Here is a 6,153-nt window from a genome sequence, read left to right as displayed (position 1 = left end):
GCACCATGTATGTGCTGAGAAAGCTGAATTCATTGCCTGCCTCCAGAGAGAGATACCAACTTTTCGGTTATGTTTGTACTTGGGGAATCTATGTGTGACAATGCTGAATGGGGTGGTCATTTGGAAGCTTTGACATTGCTGGTGTAAGCTTAGGTCTGATTTATTTTACTTTTTTCTTTAAAAAGTGTGATTGCCAAAAAAAAAAAGCTCTAAGCCAAATGCCACGGATAATCAGGATTTAGAGATGCATGAACCTCTTCTTGTCAAAAGCTGCCTTAATTATAATTTAAGAGCTAAGACAAAACATCTTTGATCCATAGCATCGAACATTAATAATGTTAGCTAGGAGGATGTAGGCATTCTCTTACATGACCAGTTCAGTGCTCACTTATGTACAGCATAATAGGGCACTGACCGTTAACTCTACCAGCTCTGTTTTCTTCCAAAGGTTAAAGTAATTTTCTCTGGCATCCTTTGATTCCTCCAGAATGTCTTGACCTATAATAAATAGAATCAAAGCATCAGGAAGCTGAAAGAAGCAGACCTGAATTTAACTGAGGATGTCTCAGATGCTCAAAGTTCAAGCTTAAGTCCTGGTGCCTTGCTGTGGTATGGCGCAGCCACGGGGACCAGCTGTGTAATCCAGATGTTGCAGAAATCCTGTTCTGTGTGCAGAGATCGGTGGTGTCCTCATCCAGGGTATTGCTAGCAGTTGAGGTGAGAATCATTTTCTGGGGAAGTCTTTCTGCTAACTTCTTGGTGCAACTGCATTAGATTTTTATTAGTGAGGGGGACATGAGGAATCCCTGCACCTTTCTTATCACTGCAGTAACAGTGCAGATTGCGTTTCCGAGTCTTGTATAAGCAGAATTTTCTGTGCCAACATAGCTTTTTAAAGTTCTGTGGAGATTTGGGCATACTGGTTTTGTAAAGTGTTGAAACTGCACTTTGGAGGAGGCTCTTGTTCCAGAATTGTGCTTGTAATTGCTGTCAAAGATGCTAAAAGTAGTGACTCCAATCCAGCAAAACACTTAAGCACTTACTGCACTTAGAGCACGTGTATGTTGTTGCACTAACATCAGCACGACTGTCCACTTGCTTAAAATGAAATATCTCAAAGCCTGACACAGATAGGGCAAGAATGCTTTGCAATTCATAGGAAAATGTCCTAGAAGAGCAAAAGAAAACCTACTGTTGGTCCTATTATTAATCCAGGGAAGATGGATTGACTTTTGGAGTGACTGTATTTCCATCAATTAATAACATGACCAGTTTCTCATAGGAGCAGCTGAATGTTAGCAGAGGAGGATGTGGTAGGAAGGGGGTGGTAGGGAAGGGAGACTAGGATGTGGCTCGCGTGATGCCTGTGTTTGTGCAGTCTAGTTACGTGCACCCTTGCACAGGCAGGGTTAGAAGATACTGGAAATAATGTCTTTGTGTTTCACGTGCTGATTAACTGTGAGAATAATTCTGTGAAGTGCTTTTTTATTTTTAATCAATTACATGATTTTCAGCAGATATAGGCTAAAGAGTTCACAAAGGGAGCACATCTAATGTATTTCCATTTTTGTTGAATGTGGAAAGGAGGCTTGTAAAATGACTGCAAATGGACACGTTCACATGCATTACAAAGCGAAAGTGGGAGCCTTTCACAACACAGTTGATGGCAGCAACAGCTGGGGCCCTATTGTACACAGAAAATAGCTACAGATGACAGGTAAGTGGAATGAAGACTGAAGCAGCACTACATTCATGCCAAACATCTTGCTTGTTTAGGTGCGTGATATTTCTTTATCAGTAAGAGCCCAACGCTATTGTATGCTGAGCAGTAATGCTCTTGGCAGACTTGATGAGAATTGAGTTCCTGGGTAGCAACTGGGTAGCTCAATGGTACTAGGTCCTCAGAATCCATAAGCTAGAAAATCTAGACTGGTTATAGATATATATATATATATTATTTTTTTTTTTTTAAATCTTGTTTTTGGCTAATCTAGGCTGAATTTCTGAATTCATTGATGAGCTGCAAACATGGGGGTGGAGGTTCTGTTTTAAGTTTTGTTGGAAATGGGATGGATGCTGGCCATTAGGAAGCTAGTTTTACCACTTTCCTAACCTTGTTCCCATACCAGGCAAAAGCCAAAAAACTCCAAATGGTTGCATGGGATTTCGTAAAGCAGTGTCATACTTTGGTGACCATTGATCACCATCAAGTTAAATCATTGGTCAAAGAAAACATTCAAATGAAGCGCAGTGACGTGGAAAGCAGAAAATTAGAACAGCAACCCAAATAAATTCAGCAGTGACCAGCTCTGTTAGCTTGCTATGTCTGTCTTCTGGGACTTACTTTCCTTGAAAGTATTTTCTGTCATGAATTGTGTTGTCTCCCTAAGCTGGCGAGGTCTGTTGGAGTCCTCTGCTGTTTTGGCAGGCTTCTTAGTTTGATGAATGTAGTATCCTAAATGGGATTAGTGTTAGCCCCTTCCACTGTTCTCAGGGGTGATGTTTTTTAAAGGTGTCTTTTGAAATAGTGATGACTCTCTGTTGTTTTAAGCAAATACATAGTCGAGTGTGAAAGGTAGATCCTTGAAAATTGGTTGTAAACTGATGATGGTCGTGTCACCCATCAGTGGCTTGATTTGCTTCTCCTGCTGGTGGATACGTCAGGAGTTGCTCGATTTCCCTGGAGCAGCAGCAGGATAAATGCAGTGGAAGCCTTTGGCAAACATGATACTGACATTGCATGTGCAAATTATTAACACTTGGATACAAAAAGGGTCAGAATGAAGTGTGTGAACTCCTTGCCATCTATTTGAAGGTGCTGAGTGTCCAGGCTGTGCTCTGCTGTCCCCTCTGGTGCTGCAATGAAGAATACCTATGCCTACATTGAACATTGAATAGAAGAAAACCCCATGGCCAGCTGTGACACCAAGACCAGGAGCTCTGAACACTTATTGAATGTATGCTCTGCAGCTTTGGAAGGATTACGGGGAGCAGAGGCAACACGGGGTGGAAGATCTCTTACTGAAAATATGACCATGTGGCGTGTACATGGCAGCCAGAACTGATGCTGTTAGCAGTACTTGCTACCCACCCTTTCTTGCTGGCTCGCACACCCACACGATGCTTTCAGGTCTGTCTCACAGCACCGGCTGTTTGAAATGACACATACTCTTAGGCTGAATCTTTAGTCTTTCTATTTGGAAAGCTGAATTCCACATTCCTCGTAGCTGCCAGAGCCAAAACCTGCCAAGCACCAGCTAATTAGAAAACATTAATGTTACAGTCACTTCAGAAAAGCTCAGTGCCTCTTTGCAGTAGGCTGTTGGATACAGAGTCAATTCTTTTTGTTTTGCAGAGATTATCTCCAGTTTGGAAATGTTTTAAAAAGTAAAAAAAGCTGTTAACCTCAGCTGGTTCTGTTTGTTGTAATTTTGCTTGTAAGCCTCTCAAATGTTAGGAAAGAGGGAATAGTCTAGGAATGAGCTGTGCATGGCTAAAACAAAACCAAACTTCCATCGACTTCCCCTGTGGCTTTTTTTTTTTTTTCTGCCAAAACAACTGGATGAGCATTTGCAAAATGTGGAAAGATGTGCTGAGTCTTGAGATGTGCTGGGTTCTGGGACTGATAAAAGCTGCCAGCCCCACAGTGTTGCTGTATGGAAGTGGAAAGGACAGACGGGTCTCTTTGGCTGATGTGTGGAGGTGTTCAGGTGTATATTCAGAGAGAAAAAGTAACAACCAAACTGATGACGAAGTAAATGTGTTAAAGTGTAAAGTTTTAAAGGATTTCTGAGAGTGCAGCTGAACCCAAGGACTTGGAGCAGCTGATCACACTTAAATTCCTTCAGCCCCCAATTAAGTGCATGCTTAAAGTGTGTGAATAATCCTCTGAACTACACCTCTGTTTAAATGAAGTATATAATTAAGGGCCTCGATAATCTGCAATAAGTGGCAAAGCATTTTGAGGTATCATAATAGCTTTTCTTTAAAAGTGAGCCCCACTTGAAATAAATTAGGTTGCTCCTTCCCTCTCTCTGTTTTCCCCTCCTTGTAAGTTTTCCTGGACTCTTCTCAGGGATTTTCTCCCACCTTTTCTCTTGGAAGGAGAACATTTTATACACACATACAGCTCGGGTCTGCTGTCCTTTTTGGGTGTCTTCTTTGTCTCTCATATCCTTCATACTTACCTTTTGTAAATTATTTCAGATGCTATAGCGGCACCAGCTCAAGTCCAAATCCCACAAAGATTTAAGCTTAGATCTGGAAGATGGGAGCCGAAGAGTAAATATTTTTTTCTGTTCAGGGACAGGAGGTGAAAGTGGAACAGAGCAGCAGACTAAAACGCTACAGCCACTGAAGATGTAAGTGTAGTAAAAAGAGTGAGTAGTGATAGAGAATCTAAACCGCTAGGATTGGAAATGTCACCCCTTTCATGCTGTTTCATGTTCTGGTCACTCTCCAGCTGGAGCAGAGCAGCTTACAACCTCAGCTTGCAAAGTTCTGAATTCTCTTTTTTTAGATGCTGAGCCCGGCAGTCACTTGGGAGAAGAATATTGAAAGTGCATTCACAAACACTCCTCTCTCTTTGTCTGTCCCATGATATCTTTCCCCCAACAGATCTGGAGGAAAACTTTATTGAATATGTTGTTATTAATGTTAAGGCATGGCAAATGGTTGTTCTGTAATAGGATCCAGGCTGTGAAATGGTTCATTCTGTGTTGGTCTCCGAGCCATCTGATTGAGCATGCTGTGAAACTGTGCAGATGGGCAAGGCAGTGAAATCCTGCACTGATTTGTTGTCAGGGTGGCAGATGTTTTGTTCTCCTGGTGCGTTCTCTGGCATTTCTCGGGGACATGAAACAGAAGCAGAAGAAATTGAATTGCTGTGCTCTCTCTCCCTTGTTCTCCAAGATAGTTTTGCAACTCATTTCTCCTGTATTCTTATGAAGTGTGAGAAGAGGTATGCACCTCCTGACTTCTCTTACAACTGTGCTTTATACTTCCACAGGTAACCTTCTTACCCAGCTATCTGTAATTTTCAGCATGGGTGGTTTTCGTGGTGCATCTCTTGCTTATCACTTTAGCGTTCTTAATATCCTTAACAATGCTGTAAAGATGCGCATTTGGATGACTAAATAAACAATCCTGCCTCTAAAATATTTGTCTCCTGACCTCTGGTCTGCACAGTACATAGCCGGCAGAAGAGTAGGGCATGGAGAAGGCAGAAGACTATGCTGATGTAAGCTGCTGTCTAGGCTGCCACGATAGCAACTCCTTGCTGTTCCTCATAGCCTTCGGGTACCAGCATATGCCACAGGGAATGCTGAAGAAGTGGAGGGAAATGGGAGACAGCTAGCAAAGGTAGTTTGGGCCAAACTCTGATGTATTTCTTGAGCACGCAGCATGGTATGATTTGAACTGATGTAGAGAATGCTGGCCAGATCCTGGGAGCCAGTTCATCATTTCTAAAACTGTTGGCTTTGGAAATGGCAAAGCCAACAGTTACTAAAAATCTTAAATTCAGTTCTAGAGGAGAATAAATGGAATTAGGAGAGTCTCTTCTGAAATGAAAGTTGGTTTTGTCTTGCGACCTTATGTTTGCCATTAGAAAACTAATCACATAGTTTTACACTGTAAGTTTACCCTTGCCTAAGCAAGAGTATAATTTCATTGATACAAACAGATTCAATATTTTTTTTAGTGTTAGCTTTTCTAATTAAAAAAGAAATTATTCCATACCTTGTGTAACGCATAGGCTAAGAGGGTAATTCAGCTGGACGCTACCATGTCCATGATATCCTTTTTTTACAGAAATATGTAACATTTAGGGTATAGGTGCATCTCCATACTTATTCTGATATCTCTGGAACCCTACAATATAAGCAGTGGACAATATACTGTCAATTTTGGTGAGACATGACTGAGACCTTGCACCCAAACACCATGATCATCTGTGATGCCTGCACTCTGTCCTGCAGGACCATGGCATGACCAGGGAGGAGAAGGACTGTAAGTGCAAGCTGCTGCACGTCTGGCCTGGGCCAGCATGGGAATGCATGCTTGGGGTGGCAACCAAAGGCAGCATGGCTGTGTCTGTTGCCTGCAGGTGGCTCCAGGCTACTGCTGTATTTCAGGGTTGTTCTCCAGCTGCTA

The sequence above is a fragment of the Platalea leucorodia genome, assembly GCF_965183815.1.
Source record: "Platalea leucorodia genome assembly, chromosome: 7".
Taxonomy (NCBI): domain Eukaryota; kingdom Metazoa; phylum Chordata; class Aves; order Pelecaniformes; family Threskiornithidae; genus Platalea; species Platalea leucorodia.
The sequence above is the reverse complement of the archived record's forward strand: the minus strand, read 5'-3'. Positions refer to the sequence as shown.